Source organism: Balaenoptera acutorostrata, chromosome 13 (assembly GCF_949987535.1).
Source record: "Balaenoptera acutorostrata chromosome 13, mBalAcu1.1, whole genome shotgun sequence".
Taxonomy (NCBI): domain Eukaryota; kingdom Metazoa; phylum Chordata; class Mammalia; order Artiodactyla; family Balaenopteridae; genus Balaenoptera; species Balaenoptera acutorostrata.
The window spans coordinates 53,089,763-53,108,548 of record NC_080076.1 but is presented as its reverse complement, the minus strand read 5'-3'; positions in this window follow the sequence as shown (position 1 = coordinate 53,108,548).

Here is an 18,786-nt window from a genome sequence, read left to right as displayed (position 1 = left end):
AATTGGGAAAGAAACAGGAAGTGTTCAGAATGTCTCCATCACCTGACTATAACCCGCCCTTGACCTTCCTCTGCTGGTGTCTGTCACCTGCTTCTCCCTGATGAGCCCCCTGGTTCCCAGCCCACTCAGCTCCCCGGTGAGGGGCTGGTGGGTGGAAATCCTCTCAGAGATGCGAGTCCACTGGCATCTAGAAATTGTAGCTCCCCGCCACCCATCTGCCTTGAGTCTCCCGCCAAGCTCAGGGGATGTCCAATGGGTGACCCGGGCCGCCAGCCCAGATGTGTGGAGGGCAACACCCTGCATCCTTCCTGTGTCTTAAAACCAGGCTAACGTTCTTGGGTTTGGGGCAGTTTGGTTTGGGGCACTTATGAGGTGGACTTAAGAAGTTGTGTGTCCATTTTTTTTAAGACTTAATTTAAACATCTATTTTGACCTGTGGGTTTGTTAAGTGGGGAGTTTATTGGTTTTAATTTAGTTGGGAAGGAGGCTGAGAATGAAAGATTTTGTCCAGAGCTCTCCTTTTCCTTGTCCATCACATGAGCTTTCCGAAGGAAAAGGGGAATGAGGCGGAGGCCAGGGCACCGCGGTCACTGCCGGCGCCTCCTGGGATGTGGTGACTGCCAGTCACTTCCCAGCCTCGGGCTTTGGCAAGGAGTCGTGGAGGCAGCCTGTGCCTGTGTGGAGAGAAGGCGGCCGCTCGGCAGACTGTTCTAGAAGACCCCGAGGCTCCGCCCTTCCACCGTCCACCACAGCGGCAGGTTTGGACCCCTTGCAAACCCTGCTCCCTCTCGGTCCGCCTGAAGCCTCTGCAGTTCTCCTCAAGGCCAAGCGTCTGGGGAAGCCCACGCTCCTCGGGATGGCAGGAGCCGCCCCACCTGACTTGGTTTCCCCAGACTGGCCTGGTGGACCGGGGGGGGGGTCTCTCCTCTGGTGCCCTGACTGTGAAGTCAGGTTAGAGATGGAAAGCAAGGAGCAGCCGGCCCGGTGGCAGCTGCCCTGTCCCCAAGCAGTGGGCCCGCTGTGCGCCCTGCCCGGGAAGGATCAGTCCCCATCCCCCAAAGGCCTTGAGGCCTCAGGCAGGTGACAGTAGAGGTCACTCCTTTCCCTTCTTTCCCCCCAATCAAACCTGCATTAAAGCAGGAAATCCACACCAAAGGCAAAGCTGTTTGTTTTCCTTGTTTTTTTTTCTCCGGACCAGAACTTCCTCTATTCTTTTGGTCGCCCACCCAGCAGACCCATTCTGGGCCTCCCCGTACTCCGCACAAACCACTGCGTACCACGGGCCCCTCCGTTCCCCCAGCAGCACATAGGTCTGTTTATCACCCTACCGCTGAGCTCTTTCTCAGACGTTTCCGGTTCAGTGGGGAACGGCCGGCCTTCTTGCCTCCGTTGCAATCTGTCTGTGCAGAGGAGGGGTAGGCTGGAACAAAGCAAATGTGAGCCAGGTAGTTTTGTTACCTGTTAATTGTTTTCTCTGTGTGGGGTGGAGCATCCCAGGGCTCCCCCACCCCAGGGACAGCCTGAGTTCATCTCCTAGAGGCTGTCGGGACCGTTTGGTTAAGGACATTGCTGGCCAGGTCCCAGCAGGGCCAGGTAGAGTGTTGAGGACCGTCCAAGGGAGGAAACATCAAGGCTATAAATTTGGAGTCACATATTGTCAGCACCAACTTGAAAGCGTCTTCCAGGAGTGCAAGTGCAAGGCAGAACAAGGCAAAAAGCTATAAAAGAAGAAAATAATAATTCAAGGGCAATGGTCCTCTCACTGTCAAAGCAGGGAGTGCTCGCTCTGACAGCCCCCATTGCACAAAGAGCCATGCAGACTTCTAAAGAGATATTCCAGAAAGTCTGCAAACACTGGGCTGGCTGAACCCTGAAGACACACCTGGCGAGGATGGCACTTACCCGTGTACCGTCTCCACTACCATCTTGCTACTCAAAGTGTGGTCTGAGGACCAGCAAAGTTGGCATCCCCTGGGGCCTTGTTACAAATGCAGAATCTGCATCTCAACAAGAGTCTGTGGACATTTGTGTGCATTAAAATCTGAGAGGTATTATTCCTCCATATACGCATAGGAAATAAATTTTCTGTCTGAAAAAAGATACTACTCATGTATAAAGTTGTCTAAAACAGAGGAACTGTAGACTTTTTTTTTTAATCTAGTGGGAAGAGTGGCATTGTTTTACTTTTTTTACAAATCTCTGTAATGTCTTTTTTTCTTAATTTTATTTATTTTTGGATGCGTTGGGTCTTCGTTGCTGCGTGCAGGCTTTCTCTAGTTGCGGTGAGTGGGCGGCTACTCTCTTCATTGCGGTGCACGGGCTTCTCACTGCGGCAGCTTCTTTTGTTGCGGCGCAAGGGCCCTAGGCGTGCGGGCTTCAGTAGCTGTGGCACTCGGGCTCAGTAGTTGTGGCTCGTGGGCTCTAGAGCGCAGGCTCAGTAGTTGTGGACCACGGGCTTAGTTGCTCCGCAGCATGTGGGATCTTCCCGGAGCAGGGCTCGAACCTGTGTCCCCTGCATTGGCAGGCGGATTCTTAACCACTGTGCCACCAGGGAAGTCCTGTAGATGGTTTTTAATACCAAAAAGAACAGTGCCAGTCTCTCACTGAAAGGTAGTTTTGACACTTGTTTACCTAACTGCCTCATCTAACATTTTTGTGGATGCACATGGCCAGAAAGATTTAAATTGGATAAAGGTACAGTTAACCGATAGTAGGTCCCAAGCGCAGAGCTGGCTTATAGGGATCACTTCATCCGGTGTTGACTAAGGTCACTGCCCGGGTGAGGCCTGTATCTCAGGTTCTCAGGTCCACGCCCAGGTGGAGAGTTGCGATAGTGGAGGGTCAGAGCCGCGGTGGGTGCTGGAGCATGAGCCCCCTCTACCAGAGCTGGGGAGCTGTACAGTCATGACCTTGGGACATCATGATGAACAGATCTCCAGTTTGCTTGCAGATTGACCTTCATTGAGGTCCATGTAGCATTTTATAAAATGTGTCTTACCCTGTGTTTTGTGGGTGACGGCAAGGACCCCAAGGGCCTGCCCCTGAGATGCTTCCAGAGGTTGGTGAGAGACCACTGGAAGTGAGTAGAAGGCACCCTCTCCAGGTGCCGTGGTACTGTTCTCCAGAGGGAGCCCCAACAGTGGGGATGCTCCAGGGGCAGGAAAGACTCCCCGGATGGACCTGGAATGGACGAGCCCAAGGCAACAGGGCTGGAAATCACCACTCCGGAATCAGCCTGGCACAGAGGTGACAAGGTGGGCAAGTTAGAGCAATTGTTTGGTCCAGTGAGTGAAGATCAAGAAGACAGGATGAAATCAAGGAGATTCCTTACTGGGGCACCTGGACAGATTGGTGAGAAGCCAGAGACACAGATAATCCCTTGGACACAATGTTTGACAAGGGCCTTTAATCACCAAGCAGATAGCACCTGCCAGCCCTGTGCTTGGCCCTTAAAGCCCATGTTCTTATTTTACCCTTAACAAACAAACTGTAAAATTAGGTATCGTGCTCCCATTTCAGAGATGAGGAAACTGAGGCTCTGAAAGGTGACTTTGCTTGCCCCAGCCATGAAGTGGCAAAGGCAGGGGATTTCATATCCAGGTCTGTCTGATCCCCAAGCCCAACCAGCTGTGTTGCCTCAAGCTCCGGTCAAAACAGAGAAGCTAAGAAAGTGGAGAGGCCAGAGCCAGGCTGATGTCAGATGTCGCTCTGGACCAGCTGCACTCACGGCCTCTCCGATGAGGTGGGGTCTTCTCCCCACCCCACCCAGCAACCGCCAGCCCTTCCATGCAGCGGGGAGAAGGGATCCAGAGCTGCAAAGTCCAGACCGCCATCCTCTCAGGTATGAGCAGCCTTCATGGTTGATGTGGGACACTGTCCTGGGCCCTGGTAGAATGTGGGCTTTGGGGGAAATGTGATTCTGCAACAGGTGAGCTAAGAGGCTTTCCGAAGTAAGCAGAAGATCACAGTGAGGGTAACACGGCCAGGGTGGGCGTCCACCAGCGTTCAACCCATCGGTTTCTCATTGCGCACATATGGCTTTTCCACAGTGTATCCCAATGAACACAAATTCTCTTTGCCCCTCTGCTCTGCGTGTTCCTTGGCCGCTGTTCCTCCTGTCTGTGTGTGGCTAGGAAATGCACATTTGTTTTGCTCTAAAGCTAAGCCAAGTATACCTCGGGCAGGCCGTCCACTGGCAGGGAAACTCACATCACACAGTGGAGCCAAAGAATGGCTTAGGGATTATGAGCTGTTTGAGACTATTCGTGCCTCAGCCCTCAGTCATCACATGCAGGACTCAAGCGCTCATCAGAGGTGCAGAGAGGCACTTTCACGGTCATTAGCTGCTACTCTAGACCACAGGGTTCAGGAGGGCAGGAAAGGTATCCATCGCCGTATCCCTAGGCGCCCAGCACAGTGCCTGGCACATGGAATTTACCAAATATTGGTTGAGTTGAATGAACCATCACAAAACAATCACCACACTGGGCGGGTGGTTCTCTGCAGCTCTCAATTCTCTCCTTGGGTCCCACCCAGGTTCCACCCTGCAGACCACACACCACCCAGATGCCCTTGCCCTCCAGCTGCCGAAGAGGTTCTGACAAGGAGAGACACTGAGGGAGAGTGAGAGCAGGCGGAGAACCAGGTCCAGGGGTGTGTTCCACAGTCAGCCCCCCCACGACCCAAAGGACCCTGCTAGTCCCCGGGTCTCACCACCCCTTCTTGGTCCCTTAACCTGTCCACGCCTCCATAAATAGTTTCCTCGCTGAACTCACTTCAACTGCTGGTGCTAAGCCCGCCTGACACAGCCAGCTGGCAGAGTAGAGGACAGCGTGTCCATCAAGGATGGCCTATTCAGGGCTGCCTATACTTCCAAAGCATTCTGGAAAGCAGGAGGACAAGGATGGGAAAGCTCAAGAAGATCACACGCCCCTTCAAAAAAGGCGGTTTGGCTACGGTGAACCTGACCCTGAACAGCCCTCCTCAGGGCACTGGTGGTATCCAGTCCCCCTCTGCCAGCTGGGCTTTCCCTGGGGACCTCGGATTCTTGGTGGTTCTCTAATGAGGGGCCTCTGAACAGGAGCTCATCGTAAACGATGACCAGAAAGAAAATTCGGGGGTCCAGTGGGGAGGCTGATGGCATCTCTGCCAGAACCACTCACTCTCTATATTTTTTTACTGGCTTAAGAAAAAGGAAGCAGATCCCCTTTGAGGCATATCTGGAAGTCCCTGGTGAAAACTACAGACTGTTTTATGAGATTCTAAACCAGGTACAATTTCTTCCTAAGGCAGCTGCCTTCTCCCATGAAACCAATTTTCATTTTTATTTGCAAAATATAAACAAGACACAAATGGAATAGATTCCTTTCCCCTCTCCTTATGTATTGGACAGAGGGGCGGAAGCAGTTTTCAAGGGGAGACTGCGGGCAAGAGATTTTTCTGGGAAGAGCATGCAGCCAGAAGCAGGAGGGCCCAGAACGGGAGGGATGATTTTCAGTAGCAGCCCATGGGGAGCCCAGAGGTAGTGACCCTGGGAGAGGCAGGCAGAGAAAGGAAGGAGGGGGCTCTGGGGCCGGCAGACCGGGTGACCTCAAGCCAGACACTGAAGGGTGCTGGCCTCCTAAGGGGGTCTTAATACCTCCCATCAGAGGGGTTCTGGAGGATCAAGTGAGATGCTACAGTAGACACCTGTAGGTGTTCCATAAATGGACATAATTATTTTTATAATTGAACTTCAATGAGTTAGCAAAGAATATAAATAAAAATCCTGCTCTATAGAGGAGGCTATTGGAGCAGAGATATGGCATCTAGGACCAGATGAGGAAGGTACAATAACTCACTTGGATTCCCAGGGTCTAGGTGACCCAAGGTCTCCATGGAGTGCATAGCTGCGCAGCTGTGAGGAGGTGCTGGGTGGCAGGCTGGAATTCAGCCGTAGCTTCACCCACCAAGTTGTGTCCACGACACAAGCCTGGAGGAAAGGACACCTTTCTGACTGTTGTGCTCAGAAGATGACATTCTGCCAGGCAGCTGGAGAAACGTAGGTCTGCTCCTGATCCTTCAGAGGAGCTGGGTGGTAGGAGGGCAGGGAACAGAGGGTAGGGGGAGAGGGAATGCCGGGACCCCTACAAGCCCAGTGAGATGAACCCCGTCCCATGGGGCAGCTGGCTGCTGGAGCCGTGTGGTGCAGCTGGGTGATGTGACCCCCCAGAGGACCAGTAGGCCATGTTATTTATGGTCAGGGGTGCAGAGGGTGAATGAGCTCCCTAGAGACCCGGAGGAAATGGAACGGCCTCTGTGTAGGGCGAGCAGGGGTGGTCAGGGTTGCCGTGCAGAGAGGCGGCAAGGACCCAACTGCCTGGGCCACTAGCCAGGGAGGGAAGAGGGTAGTGGAGAGGCCAGAGCATGGTGGTTATGGAGGAGTGGTACAGGGTGCAGGGACCCAGCTCTTGAACTATCTTTACCTGGCGGAGGCTGGGCAGGTGGTCCCCTCTTGGAAGGGGGTCAGTATAAGGAGTTTGGCGAGGCCTGTTAACACCTGGGAGTCCTATTTCACCTTGACTCCCAGACACTCTCCTGGGACCTCTCCCCCTTCCCTCACAAGGTCACTTTCCTGCAGGCTAAACTGGGGGAAAGACAAGGACAGCAGGGGCCTGAAGCCAGCACTTTACCCGCTGAGACGGGGGCACAGATGTTTCCAAGGAAGGGCCTTCTGTTCAATGAACCCCCGAAGCAGAGCCGACGTTGCACTTGGCCTCTGGGTCACTTTCGTCCAGAGTTCCAGGCCACCCACCAACTTGGCCCTAGTCAGACCAGACCAGCCCTGGGCTGCAGAGCTTGGAGTGAGAGGCTGGGAAGGGCTGAGACCGCCAGCCCTGGCCTGTGATGGACCCTAGACTTGAGGAGTTCGGATGTCAGGAGACTCGGAGAGATGACAAGGAAGTGTCCTTCCACAGCGATCCTCCAAGTGCCCTGATTCCATTTCCTGCTCCCAGCCCGTTTCTTTGGGTCCAGCTGGAAGTCTCCTGATTCCCATGGCATTTCACTCATTTACTCTCCGCCACCCAGCCCAAGGGAGTCGCTATGGCTCCTTTCGTGTCCCCACTGCTGGGCAGACACTGGTGTTGGCTGCCCCTTGGTGACCCAGCACCTGGGAACGGTGGCAGATGGGCTCTGGGTGCCTTGCTGCACCCAAATTACCCCCAAGCACTGCCCCCAGGAACTCGACGGGGAGACGATGAGGCCGCCGTGGCATCCAGGCTTTGGCATAGTGAGCCCTGCTTTCCAGGGAGCCTGGAGTCGGGTTGCAGGGCTAAGGAATGAGTGGGAGGGGAGGAAATGGCCTCAGCAAGCAGAGAAGGGTTTTTCTCAGAAGTGTAGTCGTGAACGGGAGGAAGGAGTGAGGGCAGAAGCTCGAGGTTGAGAACCAGAACGTTCTACCCATACTCAGCCTAGATGAGGGAAGTGAAACCACACCTTACTGCCCACCCACAGTTGCAAGACGGGGCTCTTCTGCTATCTTCATTAGCATTTCTTTACTCTTGGGGGGACTGTCCTCCCAAGCAAATAGTGTTTACTATGGAAACTTCCCCCAAGACAACTCTTCCGTGAAAAGCATCTCCAGTTTGTGCCTGAAGATTCTTTGAACCCCTCACCTTGCTGTCTCCACCCATCCTGGACTGTGGTATTGTGATCGTTACCTGATCCTAAATCCCCACACTGAGATACAGTACTCACTTCAAACCAAAATTCTGACCTTGTCTTCCTGGCTTTGAAATCCAAGCATTGCTGTTCTCCCCTCCTTGCCAGGGCAGCAGCGGTGCCCTCGGCTTTGTCTTATCAGGAGGTATGTTGGTCATACTTGGGGAGCCAGCTTATGACAGCAAGGTTAAAGAAAGAAGTCAAGTTCGACATTTTGCGTTCTTGTTTTTTTGTTGCTGTGTTGAGAGACTTGAGGGTAGTTAAAGCCAGCTGACAGGGAAAGTTCAAAGAACCAAGAGAGGGCAGGTCAGTTTCCTGAGGAGGCAGGAGGGGCTGGAATCAAAATGAGCAGAGGCGAGGGAGTCATGTGAAGATGGAGAGGAAGGAGTTCTCAACTGGGGAAAGCAGGGGAGAGACATGCCCAGGTGAGCAGGTTTGTCCGGATGAGATTGGGAAGGTGACAGTTCTCCTCTGACAGCTTCCATTTTCCCTTTAAGTGGCGGGGCCCACCCAAACGGGAAGGAGGAGGGCAAGAAGGGGATGGGGCTTGAAGAGAGTGAAAACGTTTGGAATAGTTGTAGAGACAGGGAAAGTGAACCAGCCTGAGAAATGATCGTTTCCATAGTGCAGGGAGCCGTTTGAGGTTGGTGCTTTTGAATGTGTAGAGAACGTAATCTGCCCTGTTCTGTGACTTCCTGAAGGAACGAATGAATGCATGAGGGCTTCTGGGTGACAGCATGTTCCACGTGCTAAGAGATCTTAAAGTCACTTTACCTCGTCACACTCCATTTCCTCGGACACCCCAAGTCCCCTGCCACAGAAAGCCAACTGCTAGGGAGAGTTCCAGATGATGATAAGGGTCAACAAGAACACTTATGGCTTATGATGTGCTGAGTGCCGGGCCAAGCACCATACATTCATAAGTGGTCTGTGTGTGGTGCACGTACATATACATAGGTACATACATGTGTGGTGGATGTGTGTTTACACATACATATCATATAGACATATATAACTGTTTCCTGTGTAAGTCTGCAAACCTACGAGGGGACTAGATTACCTTTCCCACTGTAAAGAACTGGGGCTCCATGGGGTTCCTCAACTCCAGCCCAGAGCCCCCTGCCCAACAGAGGCAGCTACACACCCCCTTGACCAAGGGGGCTGGGAAAGACCACGCAGGAAAGGCAAGTAGAGAAGTCTCAATAACGATGAATCAGCTTCAGAATGAAAGTAAAGCATGAAAATAAACTCCACGCCTGAGGACAAGGTGGAATTTACTGTCTGGTGCTCCTGCTGGGGGCAAAGTTGATGGAAGGCAACCTGAGAGTCCCCGGGGGTGAGACACAGAACAACAAGCCGCCAGCCCTTCCCCCTCCTGGCCCTCTCCCTTCCCCCCTCCCTCTCCCCCCCCCCCCGCCCCCCTTGGGTCTCCGCAGGCCCTCAAGCCTCTTGAGGCCGCCTCCTCACCTCAAGGGCCGCTTCTGCCCCTGCCCACGGGCCCCCAGGTGCTGTCCCCAGGGTGCCAAAGGGCCAAAGCAGCACTGCGCTCTCAAGGAAGTGAGAGAAAACCACCTCTCCCTCTCAGGGTCACCTTTGATCCCACCGCTCACGGCGCCCAGGCTCCTGTAGAACACATCGTTGATTTATGCCCGGAGTAGCCCTCTCACCTCAGGCCTTGAAAACGTGCGTCCCTGAGGCAGGTGTGAGCAAGTGTGTGAGTGCGTGAAAGAGCATGTGTGTGAGTGTGTGTGAGTGAGTGTGTGTGTGTGTGTGTGTGTGTGTGTGAGTGAGGCTGTGTAAGGTGCAGGGAGGAGCAGCAGAGGGCGGAAATGTAAATATTCTGCATTTTCCCCATCATCTCCTTTACCTCATTGACTCATACAGACAAGCTGCCTACAGACCTCAGGCTCCACTGGGCTGTTCTGACCCCCCTGGGCTGGTCTGATTCCAACTCACCTCAAGCCAGGGCTTCTGCTATTGAGGCTCAGCTTACTTGTGGAGCTTTTGACCTAAAACTGGGCGGGCCCCTTGGGGCTGCTCAAGGAATGTGGACCCTGCCCTCTGGGGGTCGGTTAGACAAACCTGAGGCTCACAGTGACCTCAATGCTCCCCATCCAACTGGAGCGAGGGCAGCCAGGGGTGCGGAGCGGGTGGTGAGAACAGCTGGGCCCAACAGGCAGAAAGGAAAATGCAGGGCAGGGCATCCTCACAGGCCCTGTTCAGTGTGATCAGGAAGAGTGATTCGTTTGTTTTGTTTGGGGATTTGATGGGGACAGGGACACCGCAAGGCCAAGGTCATGTAACCCAACACTTGCAAGTCAAAGGAAGGGGGATGGGAATTAAAGAAAGTGCATATCCCTGGTGGGCTGCTTTTCAGATGTCTGGAAACAAAACTTTCGGTAAGAATAAAGGGCTGAGGGACTTCCCTAGTGGTGCAGTGGTTAAGACTCCTTGCTCCCCGTGCAGGGGCCCCGGGGTCCATCTCTGTTCAGGGAACTAGATCCTACATGCATGCTGCAACTAAGAGTTCGCATGCCACAACTAAGGAGCCCAAGTGCCGCAACTAAGACCCGGCGCAACCAAAAAAAAATGGCTGAGAGGCACAAAAGGACAAATATTGGTTGGCCCAAAAGTTCATTCGGATGTTACAGGAAAACCCGAACAAACTTTTTGGCCAATGAAATATATGATTCCGCTCAAATGATGTACCTAGAATAGGCAAATCCATAAACACAGCGCCTAGAATAGAGGTTACCAGGGGCTGGGGGCTGGGACGCCGGGGAATAGAGGGAATGGGGAGTTATTATTTAATGGGTACTGAATTTCTATTTGAGATTTTTTAAAGTTCTGGAAATGGACAGTGGTGATGGCTGTACAACACTGTTAATGTACTTATTGCTACTGAATTGTACACTTTAAAATGATAAATTTTACCTTATGCATCGTTTACCACAATTGTAAAAATTAGAAAAAGAGTAATGGGCTGAGGAGGCAAGAGAAGCTGCGGGGAGGACAGGAGGCCCGGGCAGGGTGGAGCCCCGGACTGAGGAGGAGAACATTCGAGGGGCGACTTTGACTCCTGCACAGGGCGTGCTCCACCGCTGACACCGCAGAGTTCTTCACCTGCTATGAATAGCTCAGTCCCAGTGCCTTCGCTTGATGGGATTTGGAATACAGGGCTTGGTTGTTCCCCAGCTGGTACATCCCATGAGGCAGCCCCAGAGCTAGCCGGTCCCTTCCTGCCCAGTGCCCCATCCTCCCTCCCTTCTCTATTGCAGCCTGGTGCCTGTGGGACCCACACAGTCAGCTGCAGCTCTAGTCCCTCCTTTCCGGGAGTGGCAGCCAAAGACACAGGGCTGTCCCTCACTATCGCTACGGGAATCATAACACCGTGCAGGACCCACGGTGCTCAAGACGGGGGGAGTCTTTCAAAAGGTCCTGCTCTGCTTTTCTTCCCTTTTCTTCTCCTCTGTACCCATAGGCTATTGACACAATATTGCTGCAAATCAAATCACCCCAAATCATAGTGGAGTAAACTAACAAATATTTATTATTTCTCATGAGCCTTGGGGTCGGCTGGCCTGAGCCTAGTTCATCCAATCTTGACCCGGCTTGTTTATGTGACTGCAGTCAGCTGAGGGCATCTGGTCTAGGACGGCCTCAGCTGGGAGGACTTAGTTCTGTTCCACGTGGTCTCTCATCCTCCAGTAGGCTAGTCCGGGCTTGTTCTCATGGTGGAAGCAGTCAAAGAAAACGTGCATCAGGTAGAGTTAAACAGGCAAGGAAAACTTTATTCAAGACTATTGCAATAGGGGTCAATTGTAATAGGAGATAAAAATTGAATGCAACTCTGAACACAACAGAAGCAGCTGGGGATTTATAGCCAATGGGCAGGGTGAGCGAGTCAGTGGATGGAAAAATACCAAGAGGAACTCGGTTAGGTACCAAGTGGAGGGAGGGGGCATTCTTGCTAAACTGGCTTGGCAGGATTCTTGCTGAACTGGTCAAGAAGAGGGCTCAGAGAAGTCTGAGAATACAAGTGGAAGTGTCCGAGACTTCTCAAGGCCTTAACACAAAATTGGCAGTGTAACTTTCACTGCATTTATCAGCCAGAGCAAGTCACAAGGCTAGCTCAGATTCAAGCAGTGGGGAAATGGCTCCATCGCATTGCAAATGGCCTGGGCACTGGGAAGGGTGGAACACTGGGGCCATCTCTGCTGCTCTCTTCATGGGAAGACCCTCTTCTATGACCAGGACCATCAGATAGAATGTAAAGCCCCCCATGCTCCCTGTGTCCTGACTTAGATGACCACCAAACTGAGCATGGAAGGCTTACCTGCACTCAAACGGACAGACTAGGAGATGCCAGAATTGGAACCCAGGCAACCCAAGGAACTTGTGTACCGATGAGGTTCTCAAGACCAAAAGAAGGCAAAGAGAATAAGACGGGAACCCAATGAATACAATGTGCGTATGTCAGAGACTTGCTCTTAGGACAAAGCAAAAGTCTGGTCATCAGAAGTAAATGGAGCATCACACTGGGCCTAGAACTAGGATTTTTGTAGAAAATGTGGTCTTAATACTAATAAGGGCTACCGTTCCTTGGACATCCAACAAGTGCTAAATGCTATACATTTAATCGTGTTTCATCTTTAATACAGCCCTGGTATTATAACCTCCATTTTTTATCATTAATGAAATTAAGACTCAGAGTCCAAGACCACAGAGCTGGTAAGTGTAGAGGATTTAAAATCTGTTCAGATCAACACTCAGTGAGCACTTTTATGTGCAGCTCTGTGCAAGGCACCAGGAAAACAAAGACAAACAGACATGGACCCTGCCTTTAAGGAGCTCACAATGTAGGGGTAGGACAGACAAGCAGAGAGGTCATTTCTATGCTGTGAGACAATCATGTGTATAAAGGGTCCAGAGGAGGGTCCAGACCCAATCAGGTCTGTCTCGTGCCAAAGTATTAGTACGTGTCTTCCCCACAGCACCATCCTGGCTCCTTGGAGGCTTTTTCCATTAGGGTTGCCATCGGGGGCTAGTAACAGAGACTAGAAATAACAAAGGAGAATTTTTTATTTTCTCTCACTTAAAATGGTTGGAGGTGGGCAGCCCTCAGGTGGCATGGTGGCCCCATTATCTCATCAGAGACCCAGGCTCCTTCTAGCTTCTGTTCCACTATCCTAAGGCCACAACTTCCAACTTCAAGGTTATCTCAAGGCCCAAGATAGATGCTAGAACTCCAGCTATCATGTCCTCAACCCAGGCAAGAAGCAGAAGGAAGGCAGAAGATTTACCTATCTGAGCTCTTTTAAGCAACTGTCCCCAAAGTCTCACCCACCAACTTCTGCTTACATCTCCTTGGTTGGAACCTACTCAAATAAGCGGCATGGTTACAAGAGAGGCTGGGAATGTATCTGTTAGCTTTATACACAGTCACTCAAATAAAACTAATTTCTATTACTAAGTGTTATGGGTTGAATTTTGTCCTCCCACCCCATAAAGATATGTTGGAGTCCTCACCCCCAGCACCTCAGTGACCTTATGTGGAGATAGGGTCTTTGCAGTGGTAATCAAGTTAAAATCAGGTCATTAGGGTGGGTCCTCATCCAATATGTCCTTATAAAAAGGGGGAATTTGCATAGAGAGGAGACCATGGGAAGAGATACAGGGAGAGAGGCCAGGAACAGAGCCACCCCTCTCAGCCGTCAGAAGGAACCAACCCCACCGACACCTTGATCTTGGACTTCCAGCCTCCAGAACTGTGAGACAAGACATTTCTGCTGTTTAAGCCATTCAGTCTGTGGTACTTTGTTACCGGAACCCTAGCAAACAAATACACTAAGGAAGAGGAAATGTATAAGGGGTTAGCAATTAGCCATCTGGATCCTGAGCTCATCTGGGTCCTGGAGACGGGCTCAGAGCCCCAGCACTCCTGGGGCAGCTGGGGCCAAGCTGAGCCGGAGCCTGCAGGACGGACAAATGGACATGGCTGGGACGGGTGGGTGGTGGGCAGCCGAGGAGGGGGGCCACGGACCCTCCATCATAGAATCCGTTCCCCACGCGCAGAGGTGAGGTTACCAACTGCCTCCACCGTGAGGCCAAGGCCGGGGCTGGGGCTGGAGACGGTCAAAATAGTAGCTTTAAAATGAAACATTGAAGAGGCGAAAGAATTTTCTATAAGTTGCTTATCATTGGTCAGAATGCTGTTCTGCTGAATTACATTATGCAGCATAAACCTTAGGTGTTACTAGGAAGTAGAGAACTGCCTTTCTCCTCTAGGACTTCTAAGGAATTGCTACAAGTGATCATTTTTAAATGCTGCATATATCTTCATGATTTTCTATAGTTCTGTGAAACTCAACTATAGTTAATGCCAGAATCTCCTACTATGAGTAAATATTTGGATGTATTATTTAAATCTACTGAAAAGAAATTGTACTTCATGGGGGGATTAGGAGATGTGAAGAATATACATTCACTTTTAAGTTATTGAAAATATGTTCAATGTTCTAAATAATAGCAAATATTAGTTGGAGGTAATTTTCATGGTTTGGTTATTCCCCTTAACTTTGAACTGTGGCTTATTTCACACATGCTGTTGATATACATTGTTTCTGATTGTTTTCTATGGTTTCAAAATTCTCACGGCAGTGCCCTCAGTTCCCCTCCTGGTCCACGTCCTCTGTCACCTGTGGGCATGGGTCTGTTCTGTCTAGGGCGAACCTGCAAACCCGCCACGTCTGTTCTCTCCTTTCTCCCGGGAGAGAATGCTTTACTTAGAGAACGTGTAATGAGTAGTCGACACACACACATACAAATATAATGACGGGTTTGACTCCATTGTACCTTCAAGACCCCTGGAGAGACGAGGACAGATCTGGGAGCTTTTTAAAGTGGTACCACCGGCTGGATAGTGGTGACCGGGCCTCCTCTCCCCTGTCCAGCTTCACCACCAATGGGGGACCCAGGCCCTTTATTCCCCAGAGGACAGCCAACACCAGGCTGTGCTGTGTAACAGACTTTACTGAAGGCCTGGGGATCATAAAGGGCGTTGGCTAAAAAATAAACCTTAACCGTGGCCACCAGTCTCTGGAAGAGTATGGCCCACCCCCTCCCGCTGCCGCTCTCCGGAGCTCCCTCACCCACCTCCAGGTGCTGGGGGTCCCTTCTTCCCACCCCCAGCTTTTCCATGCTCCATGTTCAGGATCCCACCTCACCCCTCACCACCCCCGCCAGGCAAGGGCATGGCTGCCGGGGAAGGCAGCCTTTGGTAGAAGGACATGAACTGCTCAAAAACCAGAGTCCAACACAAGAGGCCACATACTGCATGATCCCTGTTCATAGGAAATCTCCAGAACAGGCACGTGTGTAGAGATAGAAAATGGATTGCCTGGGTCAGTGGGAGTGTGGCGGGGTGGGGGTGGGGGGCGGAAATGAGTGACAGCAGGTACAGGGTTTCTTTTGGGGGTGACGGAAATGTTCTCAAATTAGATAGTGGCGATGGTTGCAGAATTCTGTGAATATACTAAAAACTGTACACTTTAAATGGGTGCATTTTAGGGACTTCCCTGGCAGCCCAATGGTTAAGACTTCGCCTTCCAATGCAGGGGCTGCAGGTTGGATCCCGGGTCGAGGAGCTAAGATCCCACATGCCTCACACCCAAAAACCAAAAACGTAAAACAGAAGCAATATTGTAACAAATTCAGTAAAGACTTAAAAAAAAAAAAAAAGAAACCCAACACTTTAAACAAAATGGTACATTTTAGGGTATGTAAATTATATCTCAATAAAGCTGTTATTTTTTTTAAAAAATCTCAGTCTGCAGGTCTTCTTGTCGAGTCAGGGCCTCCCTGAGAATAGGGAGGGTGTATTTGCTGTAGTCGACAGTCACATAGAGGGTGGCCTAAGCTGCTCCGCCAGGACAAGGGACAACTTGCAGCTTTCTCCGTGCGAGGCAGACCCTGCCCACAGCCTCCCCTGTGCGAAGAGCCGGGCCTGCCCTCCAGCAGCGGCCAGCTCTGCTGGAGAGTAGGCATGTGATGAATGAAGGGAAGAGGAGGTAAATGAAGGAGTGATTGCTATCACTTGCCGGGGTGGTGAGAGAGCCTGGACAGAACCTAGGGGTCTATCTCTCACTTAGAGCCCTTTTCGCTAAACAGCTCTTCTTAACGCGTCATGCAAATCCACTGGCCAGGGAATGGTGCCTGGATTAAGTCCCCACGTTTCCAAGGGCTCCACTGCTCTCCCGGAGGCTCACTCAGAGTGATGGGTGTGAAGACAAACAGGCACGGAGGCCTTGTGTTCGCCCGCCCGTGGGCCTCTTCACACAGCGAGAAGGAAATAAATGACTCAAATGTTCCTTTTGGCTCAGGCGGTTGTTTAAATGGGATTCCACCCTCAGCGGCCAAGGGAGGGGAGCTGGGGGGTGGAGTGGGGCGCGGTTCCTTCAGACCCCTCCCCGGTTGGGCCTGGATGGAACTGGATGAAGGTCTGTGTGCCAAGGTTTGCTTTTGCACAGGGCAAGCCTCTGCTGGCCAGGCCACTGAAAATCAGCTCACAGCAGGAGCAAAGGATCCCCCGTTCCACGAGGAACACAGGATGTCTGAGTCCCTGAAACGTCTCCAGAACAGAGGGGAGCCCCGTGTGAGCTCCAGGATGGGCTCAGCCTTCCCAGGGGTTTACTGCCCAGGTCAGAGGACCCGGGAGCTGCCAGGCAGACGGGCAGTGTGGGGTCCGAGTGGCCGACGCCCACGGGGGACAGCACTGCCCTGGACCTTGTACGAGGGCCACCGGTGGCGAGCTTGGCTCCTCTGGTTTGTTCAGAACGCAGTGGTCCGTGGTGGGGGTGAGGTAGGCAGTGCCCACAGACAACGCATAACACAGGACGGGCCAGGGCAGAAGGGTCGTGAAAGCCATCTTGGAATCTTAGCTCAGGAGTGGTGAGCGTGGCGAGGTCTCCTGTCCGGTCAGGCTCTCGGAGGCGTCCTCTGTAAGTCCAGGGTTGTGAAGAGTAGGTGACGCAGCACGGGGGAGGCACCTGCACCCCATCTAGAGCATCACGGGTGCTCACGAACATAATTTCCCAGCCAGGCATTCAAAACACCCCTTGCCTGACCCAACCCACCTCCTGGCCTCTTGGGCCCTGCCTCGCCGGCGGTTACTGCCTGAGCGTGGCCGGACTCCCCAGCTCCGGCTCTGCTCACTCGGGTCCCCCGTCACTCGCGTGGGGAGACACGTGGGAGCTGACAGGCAGGGCTGGGAGGTCACAAACGCCCCTCAGATCCCCACGCACCCTCCACCGAGCTGAGGGCCTCAGGGACGTGACTGACCTTCTCCGTGTCTGCCTTCTCCTCTGCAAAACAAGGCCAATGGCAATTCCTCCGCCAAAGGCTCCTTGTGAGGATTAGGTGAGACGTCTCAGGAGTGAAGCCCTTTGGGCAACACTCTGCACGGCCCACAGTAATTCTCGGTGCTGGGCCCCGCAGCTGGGACCTCTCCCTCCCGGCATCTCTCCAGGTTTCTACCAGGTGCGTCATGCCCTTGAAATGGACCATGAGATCCATGTTCAAGTCTGCGCATCTCGCCCACACCAGCCTGAGAGTGCCCCCGAGGCAGGGCCGAGCCTTCTGTGGCCACCATTGTCTGCACAAGGCCCAGTGACCTGGCCTCCACTCAGACCAGTGGGGGGCGGCAGCACATTCCACTGTGGGCACCCTTGACTTTACCCCATGTCCCCCAAAGAGGTTTTCACTCAGTTGTTCTTAACCTGGAATCCAATAGAGGCCCAATAGATGGACTTCAGGGAGAATAAACCCCCTAACTACATGCTTAATTGTGTGTGTGTGTGTGTGTGTGTGTGTGTGTGTGTGTGTGTGTGTGTGTGACTGCATATTTCGGAAGAGAAATTCCTTACTTTTCGTCAGATTTTCAGAAGACTCTGTGTCTCCGTCTGGGCTTTATTTTATTAAAAGCACTTAACTCTCTCTGAAATTCCATTATTTACTTGTTTATTGTCTGTCTCCAGCCCTAGAAAGTAAGCTTCAGGGGGACTCAGCTTATTCACGGATATATCCACAACCCCAAAACAGAGCCTGGCACATAGTGGGTTCTCGGTATTTTTTGAATGAATGAATGAATGAGTGAATGAGGTTCTTTGACCCAAAGGCACAGATCCTGCCCTGTAACGGGGGTCTGGGAAAGCCCTGGACACTCAGCGGGGGCCCCCTTCTCCAGGCAGCTCCAGGGTGGAGGGCAGCTGGAGCAGACTGGTTCTCCTCGAACAAGTCTATTCAGGGGAGGGTCTCAGAGTGCTCAGATTGGATCTACCTGAGACGAAAGGCATTCGAGGCTCTCTATCGTATAACAAGTTTTCCCAAAACTTAGTGGCTTCAAACAATTTTGCTGTATCTCATGATTTTGTGGTCAGGCATTCATGCAGGCTCTGATGCTTCTGCACCACGTGGCATTGACTGAGATCACTTGATGGCACTCAGCCGGCAGATGGGCTGGTCCTAGAAGGTCCAGGGCAGCTCCCCTCACATGTCTGGTAGCCTGGTGGGGTGGCTAGAAGGCTGGGTGCAACAGCGACTGTCTACAGGGCTCCTGTACCTGGTCTCTCCAGGACGGCCGCCTCAGGGGAGTCAGACTTCTACAAGGCAGCTCTGGACTCCCAAAGGCTGTTCCAGAAGACCAAGGCAGGCGCTGCAAGGTTTTGAACCAGGCCTTGGAAGTCTGGTATCATTGCTTCTATCATCTCCTACTGGCAGCAAGCAAGTCAGAGCCAAACCGGATTCAAGAGAAAGAGACAGGAACTGCAAGGGATGTAAATACCATTGGGGTAGGTAGGGGTGGGGCACCTTCTCAGTACTCAACGGCCACACACGGCTGGTGGTTACCCTACGGGACAGGGCAGGGCTAGAGGGAGGAGTTGGGTGGACCTCCCTCTGCAGAGCTAAGTGGCCTGGATGCTGGTAGAAGTCTGGGCCTGTGTTTAAGATGCAAGAACTCACTCCCCAAGGATAACAACCTTTTCTGCAATACTCTCCTGTCGAGGCTGAAGAGAAGAGAAAGGCCAA